Genomic DNA, 19607 nt, shown 5'->3' on the forward strand with positions numbered 1-19607 from the left:
GGTATATTTTTTGCAAATAATGAGTGATCTAGCGGATTTTTTTCTTAACAACTCAATTTACGAACAAGCAATATTGAGTTTCTTACATCCTGCGTCCTTATGCAATATCAAAGTTATGAAGAACGGGATTAACAATTAACGTGGACCCCGAAACATAACCGAAGCTTGAATCTGGTGGAGTCAGTGAGTGTACAGACCATCACAAAAGTGTATAGGTTGCTCCCAACGACACTTCTTCGCCTCCAAGAGCTGGGTTAAAGAATCAATTCACGCGACACTGCTCGTTCAAGACAAACTGCCTACCCTAGTTTTCTATAAAAATTACAGCTAGTGATGCTCTGCACAGAAAAAACGAGATAAAAATTGTTTTATTAAGTTGGGAGAAGTGACTGATCTTACCTCTATTTTCTGATCTATTCTGAACTTTTTTTCAGAGGTTTTCATTAAATGGATTATTATCTGTACGTGGGTAGGCCTTACCCGTAATTACCGTATATATCTCAATTCAAGATTACTTCTTTTGATGCAATTTCATGCTCAAAAATATGGGAGCGTCTTGCTCTTGCAACGGCAGTGACATTAAAGAGGTGCACCGTTTCAGTGAGGAACCGTGGTCTGTATATGTGCTGTAGATATTTTTAAAATTCTTTGATTAACAAGCCGAAGTGAATGAACTCAGAACCTCCTGACATGCAAAGCTGTGGAACATAGCTTCTGTTGCCGAGCCGAGCCTATTCTGGCCACCAAATGTAGCAAGATTTATTCTTCAAATGATGGGCTATTTGCTCACCTAATTTCGTTCATATCAGGCCAGTAGTTACCGAGAAAAAAAATGAAATCTTTGAGTTTTACGTCCCGCGGTTATGCCGGTTAGGCTAAAGGAGACGATGAGCGAAAACGGTGGAATGAAGAAAGTGGGAGGAAACGGGAGAGCCCCGAGAAAACCCACGAGCACGGTGTTTGTCCACCACAAAGTTCACTTGGCGGGGGCTGGGATCGAACCCAGGACCCCAAGCACCACAAGTGAACGCTCTACCACTGAGCCACCGCGCCCCCACAGTTACCGAGAAAAGTACTACATACAAGTCGAGCCAAGCCTGTCCCTGCTTACCAAATATAACGAGCTTTATTCCGTAGATGATGGGCTACTTGCCCACCGAAGTTCGTTCAGATCTAGCAGAGTTACCAAGAAATGAAGTACCACATATACAAGCCATACCGAGATTGTCTGTGGCCGAATTCAGCCAGCAAATATGCCAGCTTTATTTCTTGAACAATGGGCTATGTGTCATTAAAATTTGGTCCAGATGAGGCTAATTGTTACCGAAAAACAAAGTGCCATTTACAAGGAAATCCGAAAGCCCGGCCAGCAAATACAGCGATCTTTATTGCTTAGTATGATCTTATATGACATTTGGCGTGCTATTTGTATGAACTTCCGTTGTTGTTCTTTGGTGTATTTTTACATTATCGCTTTTTTCTATATTTGAATGTGTATGTGACATAAAGAATGAATCTGCCCTACTTTTATGACAACAAGACAATTCACGAAGTAAAAGTCAATATGAGTATTCATCCGTAAGACGAATAATGCGACTTCGTAGAGTACTTGTAATGGTTTAATACTAAAAACCTTTACCTTCTAAGAGTAAATGTAGCTTTCCTACATTCTGAAGAAATTCAACGCAAGTAGAAATTAATGTTTTATGTAACTCCCTTTCATACACAGTCATTAAATGAGCTTCCAACTAATCAAATCATCCAATAGAACGTTTATAAAAAATCTTACTTCCCAAAGCTGAAATTGTTCGACTGAGTCTGAGATACCACCATCACGTAAGCGGGTGAGCCTGATACCCTAGATCGATTTACGGATCAACCGCACACTTAGTGTTTGAAAATCTATTTACATGAGCCCTCCTAGCTCATCTAGTGGCTAGTGCTTGTGTCTTTGGTGAACGTGGTCGCGGGTTCGATTCCCAGTGGGAGAGAACAAAAAGAAATTAAGGGTTCAGTTTCGTAGAAGGCAACTCAAAACTGAAAATTTGCATAACTATACGAAATTTAAGCATCAAACAAATGTAATCATGATCATAGAGTGACTAATTAGGCTTTAGCAATGACAAGTAGGTTTTAGGAATGATACGAGTTTCAACAGCACTTGTTATGGTTTCATACTAGAAGCGCTCCACATGTAAACATAAAATACAACCTCTGTACCCTGTGACCAAATACACCGTCGGTGGAAAATGGTTTCTAATACAATCACTCAACTTGTCAAATGCACTCACTTATTTTAGCCGTCGTAAAGAACTTCCAATGATTTTTACTAGTAACCCTACAGTTGTAAATATAAAATACAGGTATATACTTTGTATGTAATTCTATCGCTTGCAGAAATTTGTTCTTTATAAATATGTCTTTTCATTCAAAGTATTGAATTTTAACTGTAAATCTTCCAAAATGTGGTGTGCCAAAAGTAAACCAGCACCCAATCTAGAACAATATTCATACATATTTAGTAAACAAGAAACCATAAAAATAACGAATATTTGCGAATAATAATTACTAGGGAAGTAAGAAAATGAAACAGAATTAATTGTAAAAAAAAAAGTAAGTAATAAGTAATTAGGAAAATAACATTGGATACACGTTCATGTTTCTGCGACCAGTGGAGACCATCAGTGGAATCTTAGCCGAATTTAACTTCATAAACATAACTTTCAATAATTACCTGTCTCCTCTTTAGCTCAGAGCGCATAATCATCGTACGTTGAACAGAATAAAAAAATAAAAGGTTTGGCTTGGAATTTGGGAGGCAAAAATCAGGTTATTTTTTAAAAAAATGTTTTCACGGGAAACGAGTTGGTGCTACGGAAATGTCATTACTAAGTTAACCTAACCTAACCTGAACAAACAAAAAATACAGAAAATATAGCAAGAAAGTACAACTTTTAACCAAAAAATTCTGCCCCCCCCCCCCCCCAAATCCAAAACATTATTTATTTACATGATGTTAGTATTCGCTATCTTTCTTTACAAATACAACGTTCTATTCAAATATTAGTCATTACTCAAGCAGACCGTCCTACCAAATTTTGACACATTTCTATCATTTTCAAGTTAGGTTAGAGCTTTGAATTTCTTTTAGCAGAGTATGCACTGAATGAGGCGTTCAAGTATAACTTGCAGATTGACTTCAGGAGGGCTCTGTATAAATACAGTATGGACGTTGGCATGAACACTAGTGCATAAAACACGAACCAACTTGTGCTAAGAGGCCACTAAAAACCACGAATGCTATCTAACCAAATCAGGATATGAGTGCAGCAGGGAAGCCCAAGCGGCAGCGAGGGGCGCGTTCGTAGGGAGCAGGCTTGTCAGCGACGGAGGTATAGGAAAAAACGAGGATAGTGGAAGAGCACACTTACACATACAATACTTTCACTATCACTCAAAATTAATTTCAATATCCTGTGCACTGACAGTAATTACTTACATATACACTCTCATTCCTCCACGAAAAATGATTCACATCGTATTTTACTTATAAATTTTCTATTGGTAGAACTGTCTGCTCGAGTAAACCCAAATATTGGGTTAAGTACCGTATCGCCGGACCAATTTTAGGAAATTTACCTGGTCAATTGGAGAATTTATTTAAGTTTGTGAGAAGGAATGAGTAAAAGTGAGGTAAGTGAAATAGTAAAAGTGAAGAAAAGTGTTGTTTTATATGTTGTAAGCGGCATTGTACGGTGAGGTGGAAGGACTATTCCGCGGAGAGGTACATTTGTTATGAGAGAGTAGCGCAAAAGGCAATGGAAATGGATCTTGCATATCAAGGCTGTGAAATATCATGCGTTAGTTAAGTGGAACTATAAAATAACGAACGACAGTTACTGAAATTTTGTGAAAGACACGTTATGCTGAACAGGCGAACAGGGTATGGCAAATGTGAAAATGAATTGAAAATACAAAAGAGGAAAGGAACATATTATTTGTGAAAAGGGTAAGGAAACCCCAGAAAACTGTTGCACACGATCTTCTTCTTGAAATTGGAAAAGTTTACAAGCCTCAGTTTTGAAGACAAGTGACTTCTAACTCAACGGGAATGTATTTCTGCACAGTATACAAAAGCTGTATTGCAAGTTAAGAAGTGAAGCGTTGCAAGTGTGGAACCATGACAACTGCTATTGAAATTTTGGGTTAAATTCCAAAGTTGGGCATCCGTTTCCAGCAAAATTTTTAAAATTTACAGGAAAGATATGGATAATTTGATCGTTCGTGTCCTTGATAATATATAAGAGTCTCGAAAAATCTGTTTATTTGTTATATGTAAGCAGTTGTAAACATGGGACTATGCGACGAGCGGAGGGAACTACTTGGCGCAAGTTAACCGAACAGTTGCATTGTGGGAAAGAAACGAACATTTATGTTATCAACATGGCGAGTGTACAAGGGCAATGAATTAACAGTTTTAACATTTGTGAAGCAATACGTTGATAACGAGCAAAATATTTTAAAAGTTTGTGAAGAGCACGGATTAATGAACCTAATAGCAAATTGCAGAAAGTGTGGAAAGGAGACAACAGCGAAAAAACGTGGCGAAAGCGGACGCCCAACTTCGGAATAAATGCCGAAATTTGTATGATTGCCAAGAGCCACATGTTGTCACTACTCTCGCTTATGGACATACCCACCATCACTGACGCGCGTGCTCCCTTTGGACACCCCTCGTGCAGACCAACCACCTTCCATCCTTCCCTCACTCGATTAGGTAGTATTCGTGCCTTTTAGTTGCCACCTAGCACTGATTGGTTTGTTTTTGAACTGTAACTAGTATAACGTAACTTACTATAATCCAACAAAATATACCCGAATGCAGTACATTTTGATGGTCATTTTTAGGTTTCAAATTTGTCCGGCGATACGGCACTAATGCCCAAATAGTTACCACTATTAATCAAAACAATTACGTTAATTAAAGCAGAAATATTTACAAATATCTAAACTTAGATATGCAATTAATAATAAAAATAACACATGCAACAAGCGTAATTAACTTACCTTGTACTTTTATATCTCTGATTATTCCGGTTACTACAATAACCATCACACATAGTATTAATCCGGATAAAAGTAAAATTTTGATACGTGTCAATACCTGTAATTTCGAATTACCTTTCGAAATAGTGAAAGAAAATAGTAAGCACTAACAACTTCTTTCATCATTCATAATCGCAATAGTAATTCTTTTGTCTAATTCCTTTCCAATGTTGGCAGACTCTCATTCCACTTCCACTTCTTGTCTTGTCTTGTCGTAGACCATTACCGGTCAAATAGGTAGGTTCACCAGCTCGCTAGTCATGTGTGCTACGATTTCAAAATTGAAAATGTATACCTCACACCGAGGATTTTTGATTCAGAAATACAATTGAACAAAATACAGGACACAATTGGGAAGAAAGGACAAAATCGGGAAAAAGGTCAAAGTCAGGAAAACGTCAAAATCGGGAAAGAAGTTCAGACAGTGAAAGAGGTCGGAAACCCAAGTTGAACAGGGCAAAAGATTAGAGGAAAGTGGGAGGTGTAAAATGAGAAAGAACAAAGAGTAGAAAAAGGAGATGGGTGTACGTGTAAGTGTAAAAGAAAGTGTAACTGTAGCGTAGGTGTATAGGAGATCCAACTCAACTCTCTTCCTCATACAGCATCACCACACACGAGGCATCGCCGTAATGGCCACCGTCGAACTCCCTACTGTCCACTTCCACTTCACCTATCTTGTCTTGTCTTCTTCACCTTTACTGCTGTTTTCTTATTCCTTGCACCTCCCAATATGGATTTGTGCTACAAGTGTCGAAAAGATATAAGTTAGTTGTTATGCGTATGATGTATTTTTTTTCTTTTACTTTCGGAAGTAATATTTGATAATCAAAATCTAAGATTTGATTCTCTGTCTACAGTATTCTGTTATATCTTACCGTGTGATCTTTGATTTGTTAAGTAATCATAATTGGAAACATTCTTGGTTTTATTTTAGAGGTATTACTTCCTTGTATTGATATCTCTGGAATTTTCTATATATAGTAACTCGCATTTTTTTTAGGAAAATTGAACATACCTTAATTTGTTCTTAGTATTTGTCATTCTCCTTTTCTGTTTTTGATTTTTTTTTTTTAAAAAAAAAGAAAACTTATTCATAGTGCGCCATGAGCTGAATCATAAACTGAATATGTGTTTTGTATAATTGCACCCAGCTATTGTTGACGATTCTTTCCAAGAGTAGTTATGAAAAATGGTGTTACGCATTTTTTGATCGCTTCTCTTGTTTTGTGGAAGTTATTATTTCTTTTAATTATCCATTTGGTTACTAATACGTGCCTTGATTTGATTCATTAGCATTTACTGATTTTGATATAGAAGATACAGCTATAGATGTTAGTTTTTTGTTTGAAGATTCCTTCTGTTGATTTGTCATAATTTATGGATTGTGCGTGGAGAGAGTTTTCTCTTAGATTGTAAGGGGTCTTCTCTTATGTCTTGTAGAGTTTTATTTCTATCTTTCTTTGAATTATTAGAATTCTGAAAGTAATTTTTGGACGTGGTAGCTTGGGACCATTTTAATATTCTTTCAGAGTCAAAGTTGACGTGTCGTCTTTCCTAGATTTATTGTCGGTCGTAAATCTTACAATTTTATTATCTAAAATATTCCTCCGCTTTTTCTCTGGGGGAATTTCCAATAAGTCCCGTGTGAATTTTCCTGAGAAGATGTATCTTTATGTAATATAGCTGCCGAGTAAGTCATGAATTTACCTTTAGGAAAGGAAGAGGCAATGGATGTGTGATCAGTTAAGTTTTTATGAGAAGCAAATCGAAAACCAAATTTTCCAGTTCAGGGAGTCGTTTAATAATTGAATTCGCTTCGTTAAATCAGAGTTTTTCTCTAGCCATCAATTCCATTATTTATATTAGACGTAATCGCTCTGTACATTAGGGAAAATCAGCACGATGATTACCCCCGCAATTTATACAGTATACTGGATTGTTACAAGACTCTGGCTGATGTGATTGGCCACAATTAACGCAAAGAGTTTGCCTAGCCCATCTTGTGCTGTAAGGGTATCTGAAACAGTATGTACGTAAAGAACGTACCTAGAACATGACAGATATGTCCCAAGTGACGACATAAAAACAAAAGACTTTTAGAGTGCGAAACTGAGCCATGTATATAAATGCTATATTTATGGTACATAGTTGCAAATATCAATTAGGTGTAACAAGTCCCTAAAACTGTATGTAACTGAAGTACATACTTAGCACATGAATATCATATATGCCAAGTGTCGGGTAGCTGGAACACTTAAGTGGCACATGTCTAGCACATCTTGTGCTGTTAAGTCAGTAACCAGTTAATGTAGGTTTAAATAAGAAGTAATATTCCACGTGCCAGTTCAATTTAGAGAGAATGATCTTCTCAAAAACTTTCACTAGGTATGGAAGAAAGGTAATTGGACTATGAGCTAGCCAGATTGTTTTTTGTGGTTTTAGTATAGGGAGAACTACTAGTTCTTTCCTTGAATGTGCTGTACTCCAAATGTGAGAGTAAGTTTCAAGTACGGATCGACAGTATGGAGATTAGTCATCAGGTATTGATATCTGATTTGATCTCCTGGCAGATTCTCTTAAATCAATTCCATTAAATCCAACCCACTTGTCTATGAATTTTCTTCTTCCTTGGTACCTTTTTGCCTCAGAGAAGATCGCTCTTCCTGTAATTATAATCGATAACTTAAAAAGATAAAGATGAGTGAACAAGATAAATCTTTAGAAATGCTTATAAGATGCGAAATAAAGATCTCGTGCTATATTATTTTCCGGGTATACATTTACATACTTGGGGCCGCGGTGGCTCAGTGGTAGAGCGTTCACCTCTGGTGCTAGGGGTCTCGGGTTCAAACCCTGCTCCCGCCAAGTGAACTTTGTGGTGGACAAACACCGTGTGCGTGGGTTTTCTCGGGGTCCTCCCGTTTCCTCCCACTTTCTTCATTCCACCATTTCATTCATTTCTCATAATCACCGTCTCCTTTAGCCTAACCGGCATAAGCGTGGTACGTTAAACTCAAATATGTCATGACATTTACATACTTGAAATATGAACTTGTCTTAGCAAGAAATGCACGCTTACTGCCTTAGATAATGTTTCTCAAGGGAAGAGTTGCATTAATTGGTGCAGATTAGCGCAGACTGGGTTTAAAACACGAACAAACTTGTAAACACAAACTCACTTGCCTAGGAGACTACTAAAAAGTACGAACGCTAAGTAACTGATTGAGAGCAGGAGCGGAGTAGGGGGTCCGAGCGGCAGCGAGAGGGTGTGTCTTTGGGGAGTAGGCGGGTCAGGGATTATGAGTATGCGCGTAAACTACATATACCAACACAACTATCATACCTTCCACTGGAATTTTCACCAATACTTATTCTTTTCTTTACACCTTTTCAATAATGATTTCTTTCTCTTATTTCACATCTTACTTTGCTACATATCATGTTAAGCTATGAACTATGCATTTCTCTCTCTTGATGTTATATACTAGTCACATTTCAGACATACTATATCGCATTTGAGTAACTCACACACTTGTAAATAGTTAATACGTTCTTTTCTTATAACCTAGGAATATGAGAAAATGATGATACCTTGAAATCCTAAGTTGTATCCTTTCACACGTCGGATAATTCAAATTGCTGTTTTAAGGTTCTTCAATATTTGAACATGACATTCATAAGTTCTGCCATACCTTAACGCTATTCTCGGGCACTATCAGTATTGCGAATGCGTTTACTTCAGACTCATCAGAGGAACGAGTCGAATACTTTTTGGACACTTTACGGATACTTCAATCATTAAGGATCAGATCCGTAGCTAGAGATTTCCACGCCCGAGGCAAAGTAGAATTCGGTGGCCCCTACACAATCTTTTTTTTTTTTTTTTTTTTTTTTTTTTTACATAGAAGGGAAGCAACTTTCGTAGTTACGCTACGCTGAATTTTTATTAGCTACTTGGACAGACCATTGCAACAGCCAAAAGCGATCATTATTTATTCTTTTATAAAAATGCCTGGTTTTAACAGGCTTATTTTGGACTTTTTGTTAAACTTGACAAAACTACGTTTGGTTATATACAAATCCACTTGAAGAACAGTTATGGAAATTTACAATACAAGTATTTTCAACGTTTCATACTATCGATAAGAAATGAAATTTCAATCCATTAGAAAGTGTGTGCTTTTAAAATGTTCTAAATGTGTGAGAGCATTGATTTCCAGTAATAATTGTAAACTTTTGTAATTTTATTCTGTGTGTAACCACACAAATAGTATTTTAATTTCGATTCTTTTATGGTAAAAAATGTTTGTAAAATGTAACGGAAATTCAGAAGGAGCGTTCTTTGCGAATTTCTCAATGTTATTAATGGAGGTAAAGAATGTATTTCATACTTGTATTTAAAATTCAGAATACAGTTTGGCTACTACATATGTTTGAAATTATAGAAATTCTTAATTTCTTAATAAATAAAAGTTCTGAATTTGAGGTTACTTATTATTAATTAACGTATTAAAAATAATACACTAACACACACACACACACACACACACACACACATATATATATATATATATATATATATATATATATATATATATATATATATATATATATATATATATATATATCGAGAGAGAGAGAGAGAGAGACCGATATTAGCCTGGTGACAAAAGCACTCTTCTAGTCAAAGTATGCTATCATTTTGTTTAAATGCTAGGAATTATTGGATATCTATATTTGCTACCAATAAATTAATAAACTGGTAGCTGTAATAAGCTTGCAGTATAGTTTTATCAACTTGAGTGAATATACAAACAATAATATTAAAATACAGAGAAGAAAACACTTACCAGAAATATTATAGATGAAAAGTCTGCTCGAACGAGATTATATTTGTTTTATTTCTTTTTTATGTTGAGCATCTTGTGAGAAATGGTGGTCACTTACTCACTCAGATAACACCAAGGTCCTTCAAATATGACCCGTTTACACTTACGAACATTGCAGAAGACAAAGTTACTATTTTCATTCTATTATATAGCGTAGTGAATATAGTGAATGTATTTTACTGATGCAATATTGTTGGTAATACTAAATCCGATCTTGCATTCGACCGATTACACAGGAATCACTTTTAATCTATGGATGAGCTTTTTAAGAGAATGGATTATGGGTTCTTAATTTTTAAATTCCTTCATCTGATTATATTCTTTAAGAAATATCATTTGATCGAAATTTGACATATTTACGGTGTTTCAATTTTATTATCTCCGAACAATATCTATTTGTTTTTTCTTGGTGTCAGCCCATTTGGCTCAGCATTTCAGAATATTTTAGAAATGGGTATCCATTTAAAAATCTTGATTTTATGTTATCTACAGCGTGGCAAATCTGTCTTCAACATTGCGGAGGAAAGACCGTTTTCATATATATATATATATATATATATATATATATATATATATATATATATATATATATATATATTAAGCGATGTTCAAAATATTTATGAAGGTATGGAAAACAATGCTGTGGAGGATGAAGGGAGCAGAGTTGTAAGTTGTATTCAATATTGAAAGGAGGGCAGATTTTAGACTTATTTTTGGGGGACACCAATTTCATCTTACGTTCCATTGTGACAATTGGACACAAATCATCACATTTCTTCCCCAGAAGCAAATTTCAAATCGAATTATTGGGGGGACAGCCCCCCAGTTCCAAGATTTGAAGGAGCATGTTCCCATCACCCCCTTATTTGTGCTAGTGGTAGTGAGAATATAAAATTAAATTAAAGGAGCAGGAATTAAATGTTTTAAGTATCTCATGTAATCGATTAATTATAAAAAAAAGTTTACTAAAGGTATGACATTTTTCTATTAGTTCTTTAAATACATTTAACTAAAATCTGGGAAACGCGTCCCCCGACCCCCTGTTAACGACGCCCGTGCTTGAAGAAGAGAAAAACCTAAGAGAAATCATGCAATAATATATTTTTGTTGGTGGGTTTTCGTGTATGTAGCTTCAAAGCTGTAACAAAACCAGTCTTTTGTCTGAAAATTTTAAATGGTTATTCTTATCAATACATATATGGAGGACTCATAAAGAATTCAGACCTTGAAACCTTTTATAGAAATGACTACGAAACCCTTTACTGGCCGAGTCAGATGAATTTCTCGGCGCCCACTCATTCAAATTTCTGTCTGCCCATCGAATTGAAGCAATTCAATGTTGCTTGTTTTCACAAATTTGTTTACTTACATGAATGCGTTGCATGAATATTTCATGTAAGTAATTACATGTATATAATTACATTAATATTTCAAGCCATACTCGTACTGTTTCAACTTTCACAAATCTTGACACAGTAATGAGTTTATGCTGTTCCTAGTTACCGGAACACGAATTATTTAGATCAACTTAAAAACTTAAGGATATTTTACTGATGCACTAAATCAAAAATTAATAATAATAATAATAATAATAATAATAATAATAATAATAATAATAATAATAATAATAATAATAATAATAATAATAATAATAATAATAATAATAATATATTTTAACTAATTTCATTAACAACAGTAAAGTGATCTCCGATTTCTTCCTGCTGAGTACGTAATTTTAAAAAATGTTCGATTAACTCCTTCAACCCTTTTAAATTATGATGACACAACACCTGTGACATGGCGTCGACCTTCGGAATTTGCTTTATAAGTCTCTAGTAAAGCTTTTTAGACCGTATTTTTTGCATTCATTCAAATATGGAAGCATCATAGAATATATTTTATGGGCATTTTGCAGCCTCGCGTGCTATGTCTGGGGGCTGTGACGTCACAAACATGAACGATGGGTTTAAAAAACGGTATATTTGAGAAGTTTTTTCAAAAAATCCCTGACACATTACTATTTACCCTAGAATCATGGTTTGTACTTCGTTGGTTTCGTTATGAGACAGGCTTTCAAAATGTACCACTCAAATTTCCCTATCCTGTACCAGAAGCGGGAAAATCTCGTCCAAAATTAAAAAGGGGACGTGTGTCAAAAAAATCTCGATTTCTTTATTTTTTCATTTTCATTTTTTCTTTTAGTGGAAAAAATTCGCAAAGAGGAGAAAAAGGATTTTTTGACAAAAAATTTCCTTTTCCGCCAATTTTCTCCACTATGGTTCATGCTAGAGACATGCGAGTGGTACCGTTTAAAAGACTGGTTTTGGCCAAACAAAACGGTGTAACAGTCATGTCTCTACGATAATTACGAATGATTCAGGAAATTTTTATATAAAAATGGGTTATCCATTGCTCACATAGGAGAAAGCTGATACTGTTTGCACATGGGTCAATATTTTTTCCTCTCTTATTTTTCAAGATATAATATTGAAACTTCGTACACTTATTACACATAGTACCGGTATGTAGTATGTTTGAGATTTCTTTTAGGGATCTGTGGGTTGACACAGGGGCCGGCCAGAGGGGCCCAAAATCGGGGAAAAAAGGATTTTTTGACAAAAATTTCCCTTTTTCACGAATTTTCTCCACTATGGTACATGTTAGAGACATGCGAGTGGTACCGTTTGAAAGACTGGTTCATGGCAAAGAAAACGAGGTACAATTCATCTTCTCACAATGAACAGTCTTGATGATGATGATAGGATAGAAATTCACTAAAAGGTATTATCAAGGGGAAATATGTAAATCGGCTGTAGCATCAAAACTATTCATCCCAGGGCCACTCTTTGTATCTCATTCTCTTCACCATAGAGCAAAGTTTTTTTAGTAGCATTCGCATGATCGTATCCTATACCAAAGGGGAGATATTCGCGATAAAAAAGGGATTTTTAAAAAGAAAATCCCTTTTAACAATTTGAGCGAAAATTTCCCGTATTTGGTATACTTTATGGAAATTTTTCGGACGCAGTTGGAAACACTGCTTTACTAGAAACAAAACGGGATATGAACCATGATCCTACGATAAATAGTCATGACGCAATAGATGATTGAGTGAAAGTCTACAAAATGCCTAAAAAAGCCATAATTTAAAAGGGTTAAATGAAAATTAAATAAAACTAGTTTATATTCTTCTGGAAATGATATATTAAGAAAACTAATTATTTTGATTTAATTTTCTTAAAACCTTTTTAACATTAGCTTGCACATTGGAAATTTAAATGTTTTAACTTTCGGAGAAAGCCTGTTTAATTGACAATTGTATTTCTTTATATGATATATTAATTTTTCTAGACTATTGTAAGCGATTGTATAGGCTACAGATGCTTTACAAAGTGCTGTATTTTAATCTAAAAATCTGTTGACAGTGCTGAAAATATTATTATTATTATTATTATTATTATTATTATTATTATTATTATTATTATTATTATTATTATTATTATTATTGTAAAATAATTATGATCATGATTGTAAAAGGGCATCTTTCGGGAATTTGCCGGGCCTGAGAAGATGACAACTGGTTGTATAAAGACCCTCAGCGCCCATGGCCTGCAAATTACAAAGAGGAAAGAAACATGAGGGATATACCATTAAGGAAAACAACCATCGAAGCTTCCTCTTCATAGAGGTATTTATTCCAGGGTGCTGTTCCCCTTCCCTCTGTTGCCCATCAGTAATCTTAACAGGCAAGTTATCTTCCAGCATATTGATTAAATATTCATGTTAGTCATAATGTAAAAAAAAAGAAAAAAAGAAAAAAGAAAAAAAAAGAAAGAAAGAAAACTCGTTGCTAGTAACGTTTTTTGCCTCAACGTCCTAGAAAAAATTGGGAATAATGTACAACTCGCCTTAAATACATTATTCGATCACACAAATAATAGATATTTAATTCTTAGCAACTGTTTGGTTGTTGATAATGCTGAAATAATTAAGTAAATAACAATTACTCATATAACAAATTAATTTAAAGTATATTATTATGAATAGAACCATGGTTTGATTTAGGAAGGTGCGAAGGTGCATGTGTACCCCCTTCGTTGTAAATATACACTACCTAAAGTGAGAAACTAGATTTATGTTGTTATGTTTCCGTTTGGGCTTGAAACAAAGAGAAGTTTTGCAAAATCAATAGCATCTTTAAGGAATTTCCGACTCTGCTTAGGTGCCAATTGATTTTTTAAATAACATCTCAAGGCGTATTGTCCCCATTACAAAGGTGGAAAATATAAGAAATATACCACCAGTATAGACTCATCGAAGATTCCTTTGCAGGAGCCTTGATTTAAGTTCTGTTTTCCTTCTGCCTATTGTTCCTAAGAAATATTCGACAGTCAATTTAGACCAGTATATAAGGGAATGCTTAATACTCGTAATATAAAGAACCGTGTCTTCCTGGAAGCGGCGCTAATCTGTCTTCAACATTGGAGGGGGGACGGGTAAGACCGTTACCATTTTTTTAAGCGATGTTCAAAATATTTGTGAAGTTTGATCTTGAAGCTTTGCTGGCGTCTACTATTAATCCAATGTTCTCGGGATTGCTGCCAGAGTGAGTGTTGCTGTGCTGAGCTTTCGTTACCATACAGCGGCAACATCTTCAGAGCTATGTGTTGAAGTGAAACAGAAACTGAAACAGAAAAATTAAAAATAAGGACGCCCCTCAGGATAGCCCGCGCCCTGACAGAGAGTAAGGCATCAACCATCTGTCTACATGCCTCTCCTCACATGCAGTTAGTAATCTATAGCATCTGTCGGTTGGGGATGTATGTCGCGGCTTCTATCTTATACGGAGACATTTTCCGTGGATCTATAGTTGTGTAGATAGAAGGAAAGAAGGGTAAAGAAGAAGATAGGAAAGCGCGAGAGAAGATTTATTATGTTTTTTGAGAGGGACAAAAAACCTGGAAACCAGGAAAAAAAAACCCTGTATCGGTCATGCTGCATGCATAAGAATTTACATGGCAAAACCACATTGTAAGGGTGGTAAAAATCCTTGTAAACATCTCTGTATTGATATATCTTATCTGTTAAATTATAAACCTATCTGAATTATTAGTGATATCTATCTGTGTTGTCTGTAGTGGGGAGTGTATTGTTAGTGGGGATTGTGTTATTTTTTTAACATGCAATTTGTCTATATCATTGTCCATTGTCGGTGCTTTGAGTCGTCATCGGTTTGCAGGTCACGGCAGGCTACTATCTTCTTTGTTTTTTGATCTTCCGCCGGTCCCCCTGCTATGTTTCTTCTTAGCAATTGTTTGTGGATATGTGACATACAGCTGACCTGTTGTTGTTGATAATGCATTTATTGATAGACTGAAGATCTTCTTGCTGGTTGTGGCTTTTACTTCTATGAGTTTGGTTCTTTCTTCTGGCGGTGCTATTATTGTCAGGATGGATGTGACCCAGGTGAGAATTTTGTGCGTGGCTCGATCAATTGCTTTCTCTATTGTTTCAGTGGTCTGCGTGGTTTCGGTTGTTTCTTCGTGTGTTGTGCTGCCTGATTCTTCTTTGTTTGATTTCTGTCCCTGAAAAGAGCCAGATGGTTTGCGTGTACTTCCAAGGAGTAGCCTTGGTCTTGTTGTTTGAGATGTTTTTGGTCTTTGCGGACAGTTGCTACTGCCGGTTCTATGACCATCTATTTTGCAGGTGGCACAGAAGTTGTTGTTAATTGGTAAGTTGCAGCTGTTTTCGTGTGTGTTCCCACATCTGTGGCATCTCCTGTTATTGGTGCACTGATATTTCAGGTGGCCATATTCGTAACAATTCCAGCAGGGCATGGGACGCGGCTGGCTTCTTGACTGCTCTACTTCGTATGTTTTGGATCTTGTTCTTAAGCCGTGAGTGATTAGCTTATTGACATCTCCTGGGCTGGTTGAGAATAGTCTCACAAGCTGTGTGGGTCCATTCTCTGACATGATTTTAGTGAGGCTGTTGAATTTAATGTTCTGGTTTTGCAGATCATCTTCAAGATCCTTAACGTTCTGGTTTATGGGATAGCCTTTTATCACGCAAGTAAACATGGGAGGCTTCTTCTTCTGCTGTCGTTTACTGGATTGATTCTTCTTTGTAGTATTGCTAGATTCCATTTGGTTATCCATAGTTTTTGTATTGGTAGCTGTACGCTTGTCTTCATTCTTCTTTCCTTGTTGCTTCTTTGGTGTGTGCTTCATGGCCTCTGATTGGTCGTTTGATGTATCGTTGCTGTCTTCTAATTGGTTCTTAGTTTCACCTTCCTGATTGGTAGCTGGTTGTTCCTTGTGGTCCTGAGAAGGGCCGGAGTTTCTAGGTTTCTCTTGTGAGGGTTTGGTTTTCAACTGTGTGTTGGTTTCCACCAGTGTGTGTGAGGTTTCCACCTGTGTGTTGGTGGTCTCTCCCTGTGTGAGTTTTGTTTCTTCTTGTGCAGGATCTGGTGGCGTGTGATTTGGTTGCTCTACTGCTGTGGGTTTCTTTTTCCTGCCTCTTCGCTGGACTACTTGGAAATCTCCTACACATTCATTGTCTTCTTTGTGAGAGGAAAGGAGTGGATTGTCGATGGCATTGTGGTTTTCTTGTGAGTTTGTCGCTTCTTCTGGAACTTGAGATTGATGGTCCTCATAAGAGCCGGATTTCGGTCGTTCATCTTCTGTGGTGTCTTCTCGCTGTGTTGTGTGGGAAGAAACTTCTTCATCACGGCTGTTAAGTGGCCTGCGTGTCTCCTGTAAAACTGCATTTGTGCCGAAATCTCTTGAGCGAAAAGTCTTGAGAAAAATGTTTCTTGTATTTTCTGACTTGAAGTACACAATGGCTTTGTTTCCATCCTTCTTTACTTGGAACTGATTGACGTCAATCCTTTCTCCGATGCTTCCTCTCACGTCCTTCTCTGTGTATTGGCTGGGTAAGTGCTTAATGGACACTGGAGGAGCCTTCATGAGCATATCAAACTCCATTACGGCCTTCTGTGCTAGATCGTACATCTCCCTCAGATGGTCATCGATGTCTTCTTTATTATGGGTGCGAGTTCTGCTTCCGTGGGCCTCTCTGCTGGAGATCCAATGGGGTCCAGAATCGCCAGGCTCTCTTCTAGTGGGTGCTCTCTTAGGTGGACGTGGCATGGCTCTAAAAAGGTCCGAACTTCTAAGTGGGTTAATTCAAGGAGAGGGTCTCTCTAAGTTGTGTTTGTGCCCCTCTATGCTTTCCTAGAGATAATATTGTGTTCCCGTCAGCCGACTGTCGCCAAAGGCTGTACAACCTATATGGTCAGCGCGAAGCTTGACGCACAATAGTGGGTCCAGCCGACGGAATAGCAATGCTTATTTCTCTAGGAAGCGGTGTGTGTAAGTGTGTGTTGTTTCAGTTTTCTTTATTAGCACACAACTCTTCTCTAAATTTTTACTCTTTCTACAAAGAGTAATCTCTTCTTCGCTGGTGAACACACCTTCGTTAACACCGCAAGGTTTCCCGGTGTGTCAAGCTGTCTTCTACGGCCAATAGCAGCATCATCTTCTTGAACACTTCTTCGATGTAGAATCTTCTCTGTGTGAGATCAGGTCGCGACTTGTTTCAAATGATGTGTTGAAGTGTGCTGGTCGTACAGATTATATAGTGGTCTTTAAGAATCGCTGTGTTCCTATTGGTTGTTTTTGTTGGCCAATGGCGTGCTCTGATTTTGCTGGTGGAAACTGCTCTCTGATTGGCTGATGGTTCTTTTCGTACTGAGAAGCTGGATCCAGATGTCAGGTAGATGATAACCTTCGTCTCTGTTGATGGATGGCTTGTATGTACGGATGAATAGAGATTCATGTATTTTTCTGTCCCAGAACTGTTTACTTTTCTTTAATACTTCAATTTGGTCCCACATGGCCGTATGATTGTATTGTATGCAGTGTTCGGCTATTGCAGATTTTTCCGGTTGTTTAAGTCTGGTGTGTCGCTGGTGTTCTTTCATTCTGTCTTCAATGTTCCTTCCTGTTTCACCTATATAAGTGGCGTTACATTCACAGGTGATCCTATAGATGCCTGGTGTCTTTAATCCCAATGAGTCTTTTGCACTTGGTAGTAAACTCCTGATCTTCGGTGGAGGGCAGTGTACAGTCTTGATGTTGAATTTCTTCAATAGTCTTGCTAGTTGGTTAGAGGTTTTCCCCATATATGGAATAAGTGCAATATTTTCCTTGCCTGCCGTGTTGTCCTCTTTTGTGGTGCAATCTCTGCTACTGTATTTTCTCATGGCTGTTTTGATCTGTTTCGACGAATATCCGTTGAATTTGAATACTGTTACCAGGTGAGATAGTTCTGTGCTTATATTATCTGGATCTGCTATTTGGTATGCTCTGTGTATTAGAGTATTTAACACCCCCATCTTCTGTGCAGGATGATGAAAACTGGTCGCATCGAGGTAGAGATCAGTGTGTGTAGGTTTCCTGTAGATTGAATGGCCTAGACTTCCATCTGGCTTCTTGTATACGAGTACGTCCAGGAACGGGAGTCTTCATTCTGTTTCTGTTTCCATTGTGAACTGGATGTTGCGGTGTATAGAATTCAGATGCTGCAGGAATTCGTCGAGTTTCTGTCTGCCATGGGGCCATATGACGAATGTGTCGTCTACATATCTGTAGAATACTGTAGGTTTGTATGTTGCTGTTTCTAGCGCTTTGTGTTCAAAATACTCCATATAGAAGTTCGCTATTACTGGAGAGAGAGGAGAGCCCATTGCCACACCATCGCTTTGTTCAAGCAGCTACAAGTCTTCTATGCAAAGGCCTGAAATTCGCTCCAACACCTAAACACATTCCCATCACGGAAACTGTAAGCGGTATTGAACAAGCAATAAAACACTTAGACCAAGAAGCAGCAGACCACATACGCACACAAGCTGTTACGGTCCTTATGAGGGCCAAGCAGCAGAAACCGAAATACAACCTATCCAGAGAAGAAAGGAAAGCCCTCAAGGACCTACGAGCAGATGACAGCATCATAATATTACCAACAGACAAGGGGAATGCGACCGTCATTCTCAACAGGGAAGACTACCACTCCAAATTGGCATGCCTACTGGAAGATCCAGCATATAGAAAAATTGACAGAGATCCAACCAAGGCCATCGAAAAGAAAACCTCCAGATTAATACAAAGTTCCAGTCTGAATGAAGAAGAAAAGAAGAGGCTTAAACCTTCCGGTTCAATACCACCAAGGATTTATGGTCTTCCGAAGATACACAAGAAAGAAGTTCCATTACGACCCATAGTTAACACCATAGGAGGCCCCACGTACAACCTGGCCAAGAAATTAACAGGACTACTACAGCCACTAACAGGAGAGTGTTCACACCATATCAGAAACTCCAGCCATTTCGTACAACTACTACATAGCATCAAGACAAACGCAGATGACATACTCGTCAGCTTTGATGTGGTTTCTCTCTTTACGAGGGAGATTCTATTAAACTCCTGGAATCGCACTTCAGCAAGGATATAGTACATCTCTTCAGACACACCCTAACGTCTACCTAATTCAGTTACCAAGACAGTTTCTTTGAACAAAGCGATGGTGTGGCAATGGGCTCTCCTCTCTCTC

At 37.2% G+C, this 19607-nt stretch overlaps 1 protein-coding gene across 2 annotated transcripts in view; it reads right to left on the reverse strand.

The window, feature by feature from the left end:
• Positions 1–5328, reverse strand: part of LOC145668174 (presequence protease, mitochondrial) — a 21385-nt gene extending 16057 nt beyond the window's left edge. The window contains exon 1 of one of the 2 annotated variants that reach the window (XM_081735803.1): positions 5182–5328. The gene's annotated coding sequence lies outside the window, so the exon portion shown is untranslated. Of the gene's footprint in view, positions 1–5067 lie in introns of both variants that reach the window. The other variant, XM_081735802.1, reaches the window with a different exon arrangement.
• Between the last annotated feature and the right edge of the window lie 14279 nt (positions 5329–19607).

This window comes from Thermobia domestica, chromosome 13, assembly GCF_964235325.1.
Source record: "Thermobia domestica chromosome 13, izTheDome1.hap1.1, whole genome shotgun sequence".
Taxonomy (NCBI): Eukaryota; Metazoa; Arthropoda; class Insecta; order Zygentoma; family Lepismatidae; genus Thermobia; species Thermobia domestica.